At 33.3% G+C, this 17,239-nt stretch overlaps 1 protein-coding gene across 1 annotated transcript in view; it reads right to left on the reverse strand.

Annotated features, from left to right (window-relative positions):
* The window catches only part of LOC149477496 (uncharacterized), a 202,496-nt gene extending 185,791 nt beyond the window's left edge, over positions 1-16,705 (reverse strand). The window contains exon 1 of the mRNA XM_089711063.1: positions 16,527-16,705. The gene's annotated coding sequence lies outside the window, so the exon portion shown is untranslated. The remainder of the gene's footprint in view (positions 1-16,526) is intronic.
* Positions 16,706-17,239: the final 534 nt, after the last annotated feature.

The raw sequence follows: 17,239 nt of genomic DNA on the forward strand, positions 1-17,239 counted from the left end.
TACATACTAAAAAACCATACAAGTTTCGATGCAATTCTTAATGAAAATAGTTCAAGATCAAGGTGGTCAAGGTGAAGGCTTGAAAAAGGAAACAAAGTTTTTCCAAGTATTTTCCATGTAAAATGGCAACAACAACTAATAATAATGTATTTTACACACCTTTGAATATACATTTCCACGATAAAATTCCAAACCTATATTTGAAATTAGAAAAAATGTCATTTCGAACAGGAATATTTTAAATAATGAAGGAACAGTGTTCAAAGCGAACCACGTGTTTCAGTAAAAATAAACAACACCGTGGAAAACCAGGATATTATTCAAAGTACCAACTTTTTTGTCGACAAGAGGGGGTTGGTGATATATTTGATAGGTAGTGAAGTGAAGTATCGTTATCTAATACCGTTACCAGGGTTAGAAATAACGATATCGGTTTTGAAAGCATTGAATTTATAAATATGGGTGTTGATATTTTTGTTCTGATTTAAACTTAACAGGTAAGTTGTCATAGGACCCAGAAAAAATAGGCATTCTAACTGTTATATTTAATGTACGAAATATTTTTAAATAAAATTGTAATGTGTAAAAATATTTTTTTTTACCATTTAGTAAACGAGGGACGATCAATTTTATTTGTGATCCTTTACTAATATGGAAAAATATACGTATATGTTATTAAAAATATAAAATTGTGTTATTATTTGTCTTTCTAAAAATCACAGTGATTTATCATAGTTATTTTGTATCAAGCCCTATTCGCGAATTGTCTTCGTCACTGCTGTATGTATATTATTATTGTGGCAAACGGGGAAAATCTTTCTTTCCCTTTATTTGAAGGAATATGAAAAAGCTATGGTTACTATATTTGCGAATGCGAATCTATTCATTAGTGCGTAAGGAATAGATTCGCATGCGTCCACACCGTATGACTCACGCCGCTAATGAGTGTCAAAGATTAATAGGCAAGTACGAAGATTGTTTTATGCCTAACTGATTCAACCTCTCAGAGGTTTTTAGTGCAATTTCTGCTGTTTCTTGTACTTACTTATTATTTCATTGGACATTAAATAAAACTAAGTAGTATGTCTGGGAGTTCTGAAGTGTGGGGATGTTGTACTAATGAAAGTGATACAGATGCAAACCAGAAACATATAATATGTACGTCCTGTGGAAAATATTATCATTATGCATGTTTATCTTTAAAAGAATCTCCAAATAAATCGAATACCAATAAAATATGGAAATGCCCTTGTTGCTTAAATAAAACACCAAAAATTTTTAAGAATGACTCAACGCCTATTTCACGTAACATTACCATGAATAGAGGAAATAAAAGACAAGCTACAGGGTCTCCGTCACCTCCGTCACCACATTATGAAGAATTACGTTCTACTATCCAAAATATAATTAGATTGGAATTCAGCGAGATTCAGGCACAACTAAATAGCACCATTACCTCCACAATTCATAAAGAACTTATACCAGTCAGAGACGAAATGAAAGAAATCATACAATCAATGCAATTTATGAATGCAAAATTTGAAGAAATCGAAAGGATGCAAAAGTCTTCTACTGAATTAATAAAGAGATTGGAAACGGAAAATAGTGAGCTAAAATCTTCATTCGAGAACCTCTCTTTACGTATTAATAACATAGAACAACAGTCGCGCTCGAACAACTTAGAGATACAATGCCTTCCTGAAAACAAAAATGAGAACCTTATCAACACAATCACTCAGCTTGGTCAAATAATAAATTGTCCAATTCAAGAGAAGGATATATTTCATTGCTCTCGTGTTGCCAAAATCAATACATCCAGTACTCGTCCGCGTTCTGTAGTGGTGCAACTTGCATCAACCAGGCTCCGTGATCAAATCCTTGCTGCAGTATTTGAATTTAACCAAAACAACCCCCAAGAAAAACTTAATTCTGCTCATCTGGGATACTCCGCGAAGAAATCGCCCGTCTACGTTGTGGAACATCTATCCCCAGCAAACAAGGTTTTGCATGCAGCTACAAGAATCAAGGCCAAGGAAATAGGCTATAAGTTTGTCTGGATAAGAAACGGTAAAATTTTTGTTAGGAAAAGCGAAGGCACTCAATATGTGGTAATTAAGAACAAGAACAGTTTAAGTAAATTAAAATAGATTAAAAATATTAAAGCGTTATCTCTTTAGCATGCGTAAGACACTCTTGTTTCATTAACATTCAATAGTTTAAGTATTTATTATCAAAATTGTAGAGGTCTCAGAACTAAAACAAATTCTTTTTACTGTAATCTATGCTGCATAAATTATGACATAATTATACTAACTGAAACCTGGCTTAATAGTGGAGTTCTTAGCAGTGAGCTGTTTGATGATCGATATGTGGTCTATCGTCGAGATAGGGATTCTTCTGGCTTTCACCACACTAAAGATGGTGGTGGGGTATTAATCGCTGTATTAAGAAAATTCAACTCCAATCGTGTTGACATATGGCAAAGTAAATGTGAAGATCTATGGATAACTATAGATTTGCCAACCTTCACGATGAACAAACTAATTTTCTGTGCAGTTTATCTCCCTCCCCCTGTTTGTTTATCTCTTATAGAGCATTTCATTGATAATTGCAATAAAGTTATAGAATCAACTGATATCCCCTTGTGTATAATAGGTGACTTTAATTTAGGAAAAATTAACTGGACTTCTGATTGTGTAAGCGATTCTATTCCTAAAATTTATCAAACCTTCTTGGACTTTCTGAATGTCAATATATTAAAACAATATAATAGCATCAAAAACAATTCCGACCGTATATTAGACCTTGTTTTATCGTCGTTACGCACCTTATCAGTTACTGAATCTGATTTTTTCTTAACAACAGTAGATCCATTGCACCCTCCTCTCATTATAAATATGTCACTGATAAAAGAAATTAAGCTTCCTTACAATAATCTGGCCAAAAGAAGAAACTACCATAAAGCCGATTATGACAAAATTGTAGAGAGATTAAATGATATAGACTGGGCTAGTCTCTTTGAGGAACGTGATGTAGATAGTATGCTTCAGATTTTTTATGAAATTTTACACAGTTTGATAAATCAATTTGTACCGTACCGCAAATCATTAGCCAGCCAATATCCACCTTGGTTTAATAAAGCACTAATACGATCATTAAAAGAAAAAAACAAGTTAAGACTACGATATAAATCTTATAAAAATCCTATGGACAAAATCGAATTGAATTTGATATCTAAAAGATGTCAAAACCTGGCAAAGGATCTATACAATAGTTATATGAAAAATATTGAAGCGGAAATTACCAAAAATCCAAAAATATTTTGGACACACATAAAGGCCAAGCGTGGTGGATCTAGCGCATATCCCTCTACTATGACTGACGGAGATACTACCTCATCCGATGGTTCAACTATATGTAACCTGTTTGCGTCTTATTTTTCTTCTGTATACACACCCAAAAGCGAGGACACTTCGTGCAATGTTTTGTCCTCTCTCAGCTTTATCAATACAGGTGGTCAGTGTCTAACAGGTCCAACATTGGATAAAGATGGTGTTTTGAAAACTTTAAAATCTTTGAACGTTAATAAGGGAGCGGGTCCTGATGGAATCCCGCCTCTATTTATTTTTTCTACTGCTTCGGCATTGGCTGTTCCATTAGTAATGATTTATAACAAATCCCTAATTTCAGGTTCCTTTCCACAGGAATGGAAAAAAGCCAAAGTTGTGCCCGTTCACAAATCTGATAAAAAAAATATTATCTCAAATTATAGACCGATTTCGATCCTCTCTACATTGGCTAAGGTTTTTGAATCTTTAATCTGTCCTTTTATTCAACGACATTTCAGGCAATATCTGTGTGATCAACAACATGGCTTTATTCATTCAAGATCTACAACAACAAATTTGTTGACCTTTACTGAATCGCTTGTGCAATGTGTTGATGAGAATAAGCAGTTCGATGTGATCTACACAGATTTTAGTAAAGCTTTTGACAAAATTTCCCATTCCATACTATTACAAAAACTTTCGGCTTATGGAGTTACTGGCTCGTTGTTACATTGGCTACAATCGTACCTAACAGACCGAGAATTTGTCGTTGTCGTAAATGGCTTTGTATCCGATGTCCATCATATTACGTCTGGTGCTCCGCAAGGATCCCATTTAGCGCCAATCCTTTTCAACATTTATGTTAATGATTTGCCATGTTGTTTTTCTTACTCAGAGGCTTTTCTTTATGCAGATGATCTTAAATTTGCCATAAAAATCGATAAACCAAGTGATTCCGGTCTCCTACAGGAAGATCTAAATCGACTTATTCAATGGTGTGCACTCAATAATATGCAGTTGAACTCAAAAAAATGTTACCATATAAAATTTTCTAGAAAGAACTCTGTAGTGCAGTCAAAATATTATATTGGAAGCCAGGTAGTGCAGGAAGTAGACACAATCAAGGACCTCGGTGTCCTGTTTGATAAATCAGTAACGTTTGTACCGCATATTGAGAATGTTACGAAAAAAGCTTCCCAAATGCTTGGGTTCGTATTACGAAATACGAAAAATTTTAGTATGGGCCGAACAAAAATTATTTTATACAACTGCTTGGTACGAAGCAGCCTGGAATATTGTAGTTCCGTATGGAGACCCCACTATTCTACTCACATGCTAAGACTAGAAAGAGTACAAAAAAGATTTCTATGGCACTTAGCATTTTCTGTTGGGAAGCTTAGACAACTACCTACATATAAGTCGCGTCTTAACTTTTTTAAAATGCGTGCTTTGCATGTTAAATACAACATTATTGATGCATCTTTCTTATTCAAACTTATCAGAAATAAAATTGACTGTCCCGGTTTGTTGAGTCAAATTAGGTTTCGCGTGCCATATAGGTATCCCCGTAGCTGTATCACACCTTTTTACCCTCCATTACGTAGAACTGTTCTTGGTACTAATTCGCCACTTCTAAGAATGTTTAAAATTTTAAATGAGTGTAGTGATGTAACAGATATTAATTTTGATAGCCATAGATTATTCCTGAATAAAATCTACGAACACTTTATTAATTTAATTTAAAATCATTGAGCTTATATATAATTCATTCATAATCTCATAAATGTTAATCCAATTTAGTTTATTAAGAAAATTATTATTGTTAATCTTTTTTTTTTATTTGTCTAAATTTAAAATGTAAACTAACTGTAATGTAAGTACTAATTATCTGCCTTGTTTGTTTTCATAACCGTTCTGTTTTTCTTTTCTTAAAAAAAGAAGTTTTTGCATGTGGTGTTAGCCTTTAAGTAGCTGTTGCATTTGTATAAGTTATTTTGTGTTCTTGTTTCTGTATGTTTGTGTTGATGTAAACAACTGTTGGCTGACCTTAATTAAATAAATAAATAAAAAAAATGTGTGCGTGTACTATAAGTGTACACACGTAAGAAGTGAAACTTCTTTATGACCTTATTTTTCAAAAAATAATTTACTATATGCAACTTTACAGAAATACGTCGAATCACGCGTGGTAGGGATAAGAAAAAGATGGCGCGTAACGGAAAAATGTCACGCGTAACGAAAAAATGTTACACTAAATTTTTTCCAACCCCGATAAAGAAGTTTCACTTCAAAAAATAAATAATAAATAAATATATGGTACCTACTATAAACTAACCACAACACGCGTTTTCGTTTACAAAATGAACAAATAAAGCAATTTCAATATAAATTTTATGTGTTTAATTTTTATTTTATCCATAAAATATATTTTTCTATTAATATTTTGCTATTATTGTAATTCTACTATGACTATTTGTATCTGTAATAACCGAAACATCTACAAATTAAAAAAAACCGTACGGTTTAATGGTCTTTATAATAAATTATCCGAAACTCTCGGCATAAGACCATAAATCACTTGATTTTTAGACATAAATACCATTAGGAAAGACTACAGAGTAAGCACATATAATATTGAGGGAAAAGCTAAGAAAAAACGTCACAGATTACATTTGCCCCGGAAAATGGCTCCTATGGGACCAGACCTCGAAAGCATCTATACGAACACTACTATAATAATATTAAAAATGTGTTTGTTTTGTCAGTTTGTCTATCTGTCACACTGCAACAAGACTTTAACGTTGTTGGACCTAGAGTTTTAAAATCAAAGCACTCGACTACTTTTATATTTTTTTTAAATGAGCACAAAAACTTATTTTATTTCAGCTATTCTTCGAATCTATACTATCCTGGTGAGTTTATTTGAATAAATTAATATCAATGAGCTACAGGTATGAACTAAACAAAAGTTTATATTATGTCGTATAGAGCATCTATCGAGGAAGGCTTTATAACATAAAGCTACGACTAATAAGATATCTGATCTTATTTTGTTCCCCTTATGAAAACAACATTTGCAATATCTTGAAGAACAGTTTTAACACTCCTGTTATTGAACACATACAGTAAGTAAGATGAGGTATACACTATACACATTACGGCTTTTAGTAGATCAAAAAGAATATGCTTTAAGACATATCACATGCTCTCCGGCATCAAGTAATAGTATTCCTATAAAACACACAGTCAGTACACTTATGTAAATTGAAATGCTTGAATTATTGTAGTTGCACTTTGCATTGATTTAAAGTTATTAATATATAATAATAATATGTAATAAATATTATAGGACATTATTACACAAATCGACCTAGTCCCACAGTAAGCTCAATTAAGGCTTGTGTTGTGGGTACTAGGCGACGATAAATATAGTATTTTTATAAATACATATATATAGATAACACCCAGACCCAAGAACAAATAATTGAGTTCATCACACAAATATTTGCCCTGACCGGGGATCGAACCCGGGACCGTCGGCTCAGTAGGCACATAACCTTACCACTGCGCCAACCGCGTCGTCTTTTACTATCATATTTCAAATTAAAACTAAAGTTTTAAACATCGTTATGTTCTACAATATAATGTAGTTACAAAATACTAAGCCCCTACTAAAGTCCAAGTAATCTTGTATGAAACCTAAAATACATTCCAAAATATAATACCTAGCTCACACAAAACTAAGTCAATTTAAGCGGTATTTAGTCCAGTGTAAGGTGCATTAGACTGACAATTTGCTGCCACCTGCTCTTAGCTACTATTAAACAGAACTAAGAGACATTACTAGGACGTCGGTAAAGCCCCGTGAAACTAGAGGCCCCACTTTAATTATTTAAATCTACTACTACACTTTGAAACAATGAAATAGTTTTATTTTTCAAAAATGAGTTTCCATAAGAGTCAATAAAATTGTCAATCATCAGCGAAATAGACTTTGTAATTAAACATATTTGCATTGAATACTTTAAATATATTGAAGAAGTTTTAACATAAACATATGCCCAAATAATCTTATCTATAGCATTTTATTCACTATTTTATTGCTATAATAAGCCCTATCCTTGACCTTAAATCACCCTATCTCAAGCCTCTGAAACTGAAAGTACCCTATCATAATAAATCTTCTCATCCACTATTATTATGAAATACTTATTGCTCTAACGGGGCCTCGGAAGGCAAAGTCCCGCCCTGTTTCATATAAATTATTCAGCATTGTTTACTTATATCAATTACTCACATACTTTGTAAATTTATAGCGGTGTTATGTGATATTATCTTTCGCTAAAAACTTTGCCTGTGTTTTAATATGCAATGTTCAACGTTAGTTTGCTTTCCAGGTTATATTAATATCCTGTATCATGGAAGTTTTGGGAATTATGTCCTGTTAGTTTAATATTGGTGCTTATGAGGTATTATCTCAATTAGCTACTACACAGAATTTATTGTTTATTGTACAAATACTAAAACAACTAGATTTCCGCCCGCGGCTTCGCCCGCGTTTGCAAAGGAAATCCCGCATAGTTCCCGTTCCCGTGGGATTTCCGGGATAAAAACGATCCTATTTGTCAATCCAAGTTACCCTCTATATGTGTGCTAAATTTCATTGTAATCGGTTCAGTAGTTTTTACGTGAAAGAGTAACAAACATCCATACATCCTTACAAACTTTCGCCTTTATAATATACTAGCGACCCGCCCCGGCTTCGCACGGGTGCAATGCTGATACTAAATACACTACAGAAAAATTGTGAACGTTGTATAGGTATAAAAATATAGCGGCCCGCTCCGGCCTCCGGCATCGCACGGGTATAAAATATGTACATAGCCGGGCGGCCGCAAACGCTACGTCCTGCAATTTTTAAATCTGTAATATCTTCGAAAATATTCACTTAAATCATACGGTGTAAAGGGCCATATAGATCTATATTAAATGAACAATGTATCCATGGTATTTAATTGGTTAAGGATTAATGCTGTATTGGTTAAAATCGCTTCGAAAATTAGCCATTATTTGTCGTAAAAAGTAAATGACAAAAAAAAGTTATTGTGGGTTATCCATAAGAGATAGACATATACCATCGCGGACTTTTCTGTAGACCTTTTCAATGTGTATAATACTTAGTACATTATTTTGATAAAACTCGTAGGGTTCAGCCTGCGTTTGCAATGTAAGCGGAATAAATGTAATTTTTTACGACATCACATTAGAAACCTCAAAAATAACAGTACTTCTCCACTACTTAATGGATCTTATTATACATATAAACCTTCCTCTTGAATCACTCTATCTATTAAAAAAAACCGCATCAAAATCCGTTGCGTAGTTTCAAAGATTTAAGCGTACAAAGGGACATAGGGACATAGGGACATAGGGACAGGGAAAGCGACTTTGTTTTATACTATGTAGTGATATTAGATATTAGATTTATTTATACTAATACTATAAAGCTGAAGAGTTTGTTTATTTGTTTAAACGCGCTAATATCAGGAGGTACTGGTCTGATTTGAAAAATTCTTTCGGTGTTAGATAGCCCATTTATCGAGGAAGGCTTTAGGCTATATATCATCACGCTAAGACCAATAGTAGCAGAACACTACTGGTAAAACCGTGGGGCACAGCTAGTTACATAATATATGAATTGGATGTAATATGTTAACCTTTATTACCTAGTTTAATTTTTCAAATAGGGTGAATCAATCCGAAGATATTTTGTAAGTCAGTTTGACGAAATCCATACTAATATTATAAATGCGAAAGTAACTCTGTCTGTCTGTCTGTTACTCAATCACGCCTTAACTACTGAACCAATTTGCATGAAATTTGGTATAGAGATATTTTGATATCCGAGAAAGGACATAGGCTACTTTTTATCCCGGGAAATAGGATAGGTTTTATCCCGTAAATCCCACGGGAACGGGAACTATGGGGGTTTTTCTTTGACTGCGCGGGCGAAGCTGCGGGTGGAAAGCTAGTTATGAGATAAAAACAACTTACTGAGACATGAATTAAAGACGTTGGTGTAGAAAAAATAGCTTTATTACTAAAATAAAGATTTATTTTACATTTATTTCACTTTTCGTACCTTCCTAAATCAAAACTTTTATGACTCCACTGAGAAATATACCTAAGTTTTTCGCAATAACAATGCATTCACAAAAAGGTAGCTGTATGAAAGTACAGATTAATAATACTACCTATGTATTTATTGAAATACTAGCGGTCCACCCCGGCTTCGCCCGTGGTACATATGAAAAATAGATGTTGGCCGATTCTCAGACTTACCCGATATGCACAGAAAATTTCATGAGAATCGGTCCACCCGTTTCGGAGGAGTATGCAGACTAACATTGTGACACGAGAATTTTATATATAAGATTTTCATTATATGTATTCCTTTAAAGAGCTTTTGCCGCCTATCTCGTTAACCTATCACTCTGTAGATGTAGCTTGCTAACGTTAGTCATTTTTAATATTTTTATGTGCTTTTGGAGGCAAATCGTAAGTAACTTCATCAAATCTTTCGTCCCTACGCGTAATTTTAGTTTAGAGAGAGCTACTTCTTTCTCACAACTTAATCTATACTAAATAAACTTAAAAATCTTAACTAAATAGCGCAAGGAACTACGAAGATCATTGATACAAATAAATAATGTCGATTGTAAAAATATTAGTTTTATAAAATCTGTAAGGTTCCCTCTGTTTTCTTTGTCTTATTTATTTCGATCGTCATGTATTTGAGATCATTTTAAGATAACTAAGTACCTAACCTTTATATCAATTACATAACAAAAGCCATAAATTTTTGACCCAAAAACCTTATCGTGTTTTACAAGCGCAGGTTCTATAGGAGTCTCTATACTTAGGCCTAACCAAACGGCAGACTTAGCAAAAACATGGTGAACACGCCTTTCTTCTGTCTCTTGCAATAAACCAAGGCATTTATAATTTATTTGTTCATTATTTATTGCCCTGGAATTGTATCTTAATACTATTATAAAGGCGAAAGTTTGTATGGATGTATGGATGTATGGATGTTTGTTACTCTTTCACGTAAAAACTACTAAACCGATTACAATGAAATTTAGCACACATATAGAGGGTAACTTGGATTAACACATAGGATAGGTTTTATCCCGGAAATCCCACGGGAACGGGAACTATGCGGGTTTTCCTTTCAAAACGCGGGCGAAGCCGCGGGCGGTAATCTAGTTTTATATAATTTTTATAGGTAAGGTCTAAGTCTTATTGGTGCTATGGTTAGGAATGCGTACGGAGGTGGGTATGCTTTTTAGTAAAGAGACAAGATCGTGTGGTGAATATTGTTTTGTAGACTTTGGTGTTTTTACCAAATATTGTGCTTATATAATATTTAGTACATGGTAAATATGGACGACATATTTACCGATTGGCAATTGTCTAGTTTATGTAATAGAAGTAATCTATACTAATATTATAAAGCTGAAGAGTTTGTTTGTTTGTTTGAACGCGCTAATCTCAGGAACTACCTACTGGTTCGAATTGAAAAATTATTTCGTGTTAGATAACCCATTTATCGAGGATATATATCATCACCCTAAGACCAACAGGAGCGGAGCAATGCGAGTGAAACCGCGGGGCACAGCTAGTATTTTATAATTTTACTATCTTTATACAATTATTAGGAATTCAACCTGCTTTTCAATATTTTTATATTAATAAGCTCTATTCATACTAATTTAAGAGCTAACTGTACATTTTCGAATATATGTTTTATGTCGTTTATCTTTAACAATGCAATGTAACACAATAAATTTCCCAGACAAATTAAAATTCAGATTTTATTGCATGTTCCTCACAATACAAACGTTGATCGATTTTCCAGTACCGGGAAATCCTAGAAATCTAGTATACCGCTTGTTTCATAGCGTATACATAGTCGTACTGCTGAGTCACGGTAGTCCCTTGTCAATTGTGGTGCCTGCGAAACTTACCGTATTAACTTAATTGTGTGAGAGATTTACTTCTGCCCTTGTATTGTCTAAGGGACTGCACACATTTAGTCGTGTCAATCACATGCACTTAACACTCCGTAAAAATTACATGGTATTTTAATTTCGTGTTTGTTAATTTTTCTTATGTAAAAATTGTACATAATGTTCATTAATGCCATACAAGGATTTGTGTATTAATTTATTAATAGGAAAAGACATTGCGTTGTATAGTAGTTTAAAAAATAGTAGGACTACACCCATTTAATACTGATTTCAATATTTATTTTTATGCAGTAGATATTTTTAAATAATATTATATATATATCACCGAATCATAGTAATTGCGTGTAGTCTTCTAAATCCGAGCTCTAATGCTACGCAGTATAAAAATTAGGCAGTATCTAAAACGAATGTAGCAAAAATGAAACGGAGAAGACAAAGTTTTGAATCAATTAGTTTAAGAAAATACTTCTACGTGCATCTCAATCATAGGCTTGTTACATTCTTCCAAAAGTTATGAAGAACTTAAAATTAAATTATAACCTTCCAAAGACTAAATCCCTTGCGAATTGTAATTCTTGAGAAATCGTCAGAGAATTATCTACCGAAACGTTCTCGATTTAAGTGCGTATTTTGCGTGACCTGTATACTTAAGAAAAACCATTATTCGGTATATTATTTCGTACAAAGGTATCTTATCTATATTAAAATGTGTATGAGCTTTTTTGGAACGAATAAAATACTACAGAATTTATTTTTGATAAAAGAAGCTTCATATTGCTCGCAGGTAATATCTCAGACTTGGCTATATTATCTCAATGTACAGTTGAAATTATTGTTAACATTTAAAGTAAAAGAAGCATACAGTATTTTAAACAATATCTATACGAATATTATAAAGCTGAAGAGTTTGTTTGTTTTAAGGCGCTAGTCTCAGGAACTACTAGTCCGATTTGAAAAATTCTTTCGGTGTTAGATAGCCCATTTATCGAGGAAGGCTATAGGCTATATATCATTACGCTAAGACCAACTGGAGAGGAGCAATGCGGGTGAAACCATGGGGCACAGCTAGTTAAAACCTGGTTTTCTCGTTTACGCTCCACACAATGCACCCTTAAAAATATTCCCAGCCATTTTATTTAGAATCGTATAAACTAAAAAATCAACAGAACCATTCACACATATTTTCACAGTTGGATAAAACGGGCACAGTGATGGATCAATAAATTTCCCTGGGCTACAGATTGAATGGACACTTTTTACCTTGGAAAATATTATTTTCGTTACAAACTAACTCTAGTCGATCGTATATTCCGATTGAAATAACTATAGAATTTTCCTTTTAACTTATATTTATATAACCTATGGGTTTTTTTATTCTATTGAAGCGTGAAAGTCTAGATGTAGGTATTTTTTCTATAATAAAAACATAGATATGTTTTATTACCAATTAATTATTCGCAATACTGTTTGCTAAAAAAATATTTTATGTTGATCGAGACTGGACAGCGTTTTAAACATTGATATCGACTTGACTTTACAGAATGTTACTGGTAAAAATTAGTGGTACCCAATAAAAAGTTGTAAGAGGCATTTAAACCAAATACTCTACAAGTATATATTTACTAGCGACCCGCCCGCGGCTTCACCCGCTTTGTTTAAAACCTAATAGATTATATTATACTGAAACCTTCCTCGAGAATCACTCTGTTTATTAAAAAAAACCACATCAAAATCCGTTGCGTACTTTTAAAATACTTAAATCTTTAAAAGTACATAGGGACAGAGATAGTGACATTGTTTTATACTATGTAGTGATAAATAAACTGAAGCTCACGTAAGTCACAAGCAACTGCTACTAAAGTGCGAGATTAACTTGCAAAAATACTTATTGGTCAACTAGTTTCTATTACGCAGTTATAACTACCATCGAATTACTGTTAACAACTTTCTTAGTCCCCCGTCAATTCGTTCTTGACAAGTTACTGAATTATGGACTTAATTTTGAGGAGTTAAGTTTCTGTTTCGCGCGAGATAGTGAAGTTTTAGTCGGCTGTAAGTTTGGGGGATTAGCCACACTTAATCGCGCGGATTGTGTTCAATTACGAATTGATTTACAGGTTACTTTGGGTTCGTTTTATTGATTTCAATTGGTGTAAGGATTTAGGTTTTGAATGTGTTGGTAGATTTATTGAAATATAAAGTTTGTTTAATTTCTTTTAAAATGTTCATATTATTGATTTAAATTTTCAACAGTAAATATGTATAAGCAATATATAGATAAATATGCTTTTGGGTAGGTACACATTCTCAAAGACATTTTAAATGCACTTCTAATAAAGAAGATATACGAGTAGACGTACTTGCATATCCATTACGTACTTGTTTTCACGACAAACCCATTTTTCTATGATAAAATATCATTATGAATTCCTTTATAACTAAACATAGCTCTAAATTTAAAAGTAACATACATTACAGCATTAACTACTAAATGCAGAATAGAGCGTTCATTCAAAGTTGTATAAAGTTATTCAAAAACCGTATTAAATGTAGCTTTGTAAAACGCATACACTTCGTCAAAAAGGACAACTTGAACAATACCATTACCATACTTCAAACACGAGTAATTCTGTACTATTTTAAACTATAAACTATACACACAAAAATACACGCAAAAAGATTGAAAATTATTATCCCGCGGCTAATATTTCTAGAACACGTTTAAGTTCAAAGAGTCCCATTATATAGTTCTTTATTACCGCAACTATTCATTCCGAATGGTCCAAAACTGCCAATATCAGTCGTTAATAGCTTAGATAAAGATATTTAGGAAGGATAATAGAGTTAAGGAAAATTTGAACTATGGACATAGATAAACATCTATGAAGATAACTCTTATTTTTGGAAGAGCGTCGAGTGAAACGGTAACGTAACGTAAGTAAAGTAACCAATTCGCCGAAATGTATGAAAGAGGCTCTTTTTATATCGACTTATTTTTAACAAAAATGTTGTTAGGAATCTTATCATTGTTAATATCTCTATTGATAAGGAAAAAAGCTTGCGGAAATCGTACGACATAGGCTAGAACTGAAAATAAATAATAGGAAAATAACACATGAAATTATCGTATTGTAACCGATCACCTGATAAATGTACAATATTATTTTAATTAATTGTCCGTTTAAAGTTTGTCAAAATCGAGTCTAAAGAAGTTTCATACAAACAGACATGTGAAGCTAGTAAAACGCGAGTTAAAAATCGACAACACGGGACTTCTCCTAAGCACAAAAATAAATATGAATTTATTAAACCTGCATTCTGTAAAATTTCTCACGCAAAAAATGCAACTGAAATAGTTGTCAATATTTTATCTCTATAAAAAGATCACAACAACAATTCGTCGAAGTACATCGATAAATAATGTTTTTCAGAGGCTTCGTTCTTGTGAAATGTCTTCATTTTTATTATCAGATCGGAAGGCATTTAACAGAAGGAGTAAAACTCTACTGCGCTTTTCTCGGACTCCTTGAGGTTAAATTAATCTTGTTTTGCTTTGGAAATTGCCTGGCTAGCAAAAGGCAGTTTCTTATCAACTATTTGCTTTTTTAGGAAAAAATATTTAATATTCCATTGCGTTTGATGTGGAAAATACATTTTGAAACATAATGGTGAATAGAAGTTCGTTGATACAAAATATAATTAGAGAAAATTAACAGGAAAAACCAATAAAGAGTAATTAATTGTGAATTAATTGATGTAACTTTTTCTCTAGGTTTACGATCACTTCTCACAAAACACAAATTTGTAAAATAAATTATATTATAATAATAAATTCAAATGAACACAAAAAAGACTAATTGATCGTGCCACTTTATTCTTTATAATATTTACGAAACTTACAGGAATTGATTTTTTTTAAATATATCTACATAATATATTCAATAGGCTAGAAAATAAGTATCAATTGCTATTTCATGTAATATAAGTACTAGCTGCGCTCCGCGGTTTCACCCGCATTGCTCCGGTCCTATTGGTCTTAGTGTGATGATATGTGGCCTTCCTCGATAAATGGGCTATCTAACACCGAAAGAATTTTTCAAATCGGACCAGTAGTTCCTAAGATTAGCGCGTTCAAACAAACTCTTCAGCTTTATAATATTAGTATACTAGCGGTCCGCCCCGGCTTCGCCCGTGGTACATATTTACGTTTTCTCTACATTAAAACCATCCTCGTACTTCAAGGAATATAATAAAAAAAGAATTATCGAAATCGGTTCAGCCGTTCTCAAGTTATGCGCTTACCAACACATTTTGCGATTCATTTTTATATATATATAAGATATTATATTAATAGCAAATAAGTATCAATTGCTATTTATTGTTACATAATATAAGTATTAAGGAATCATCCAAACCCTTTTATGTCATGTTTCATTCATCTAATAGTTCCCAATCCATCTTTATTCATTGTATTCACAAGATTTCTGCGAAATCGTATCAATTACATTATGTCACAATTCAAGGCTATTTTATTTTTACCTGTTTCTTTGTAAATTGGGAAATGCTTGGCAGAAAGGGATTATATTATCACGGTGAATCATTCACAATAGTTCATCACTATCTGTTATAGTGATTAGACTAAATCATTCAAACAAATAACTAAATAATCAGTCAAACATTGAGCGCTATAAAATAAATGACATAATATTTTTTTAAAACCAAATTTAAATCGGGTCAGCCAGCTTTTAAATAAAAAAAAATATAAGTAAAATAGGTACATCCCGTCGAACAGACCCAAAAAAAATACAGCTGCATTAAGTCCTCTTTTTTTTAAGTCGCTTGAAAATGTAAAACCTATCCGAAGGAAGAAATAAACATGTGCTTCTTTATGAGAATAACTTACGTGTATATATTTTTTCAATTTTATTTACTGCATACTCATCTAATCTTGACTTGACCCCTGATTTCTCAGCCTCTAAACTCTAACATTTTGATTGACGACTCATGGTATTACCACAAAACAATTTAAACACAGTCTAACTTTAAACCAACATTTTATGTGAAATACAACAAAACCAGATTAGAGAAAACCCGCGCTTAAAGTTAAGGACAAAGCTAGTCGTCCGCTAAACGGATGAATAAAATAAATTAGTCGTCCGATTACCGGATGAATAAAATAATTTAATCGTCCGATAACATCTATTTATCTATATAGTTAGGTTATCGGGGTTTCTTTAGAGAACTGCCGCACGTATTATAGGTTTTTTGTGGGGGGAGGAGGGGGGAGGAGGGCTTACGTTGGTATTTGATTTTTTTTTTTGCGCGTCGACGGAGCCCCGCTTCGCGGGGCTCCTATTTCTGTGTAGTTTTTTTTTAAGAAACCTAACCTTTTTTTTTTTTTTTTTTATAGTGGGGAAATCTTCGAAAGATACCCATGGCCCCCGGGGATGGAGCCAAGGGTTATGTCGGATTCTTACCGACTAAAACCCCACTGTGTTCCGTCGAGCCGCGCAGTTAGCCGGGGCCGCGGGTACTCTTAGAAATCGTCCACGACCCTGGCAGCTAAGAAACCTAACCTAACCTAACCTAACGGCTAACCTAACCTAAACTTGATTTTTTTTTTGCGCGTCGACGGAGCCCCGCTTCGCGGGGCTCCTATTTCTGTGTAGTTTTTTTTTTAAGAAACCTAACCTAACCTAACCTAACGGCTAACCTAACCTAAACTTGATTTTTTTTTGCGCGTCGACGGAGCCCCGCTTCGCGGGGCTCCTATTTCTGTGTAGTTTTTTTTTTAAGAAACCTAACCTAACCTAACCTAACCTAAACTTGATTATTTTTTTGCGCGTCGACGGAGCCCCGCTTCGCGGGTCTCCTATT

Source organism: Colias philodice, chromosome 25 (genome assembly GCF_061535455.1).
Source record: "Colias philodice isolate Cphi_HAF_F1 chromosome 25, ilColPhil1 Martin Lab GWU primary, whole genome shotgun sequence".
Lineage (NCBI taxonomy): Eukaryota > Metazoa > Arthropoda > Insecta > Lepidoptera > Pieridae > Colias > Colias philodice.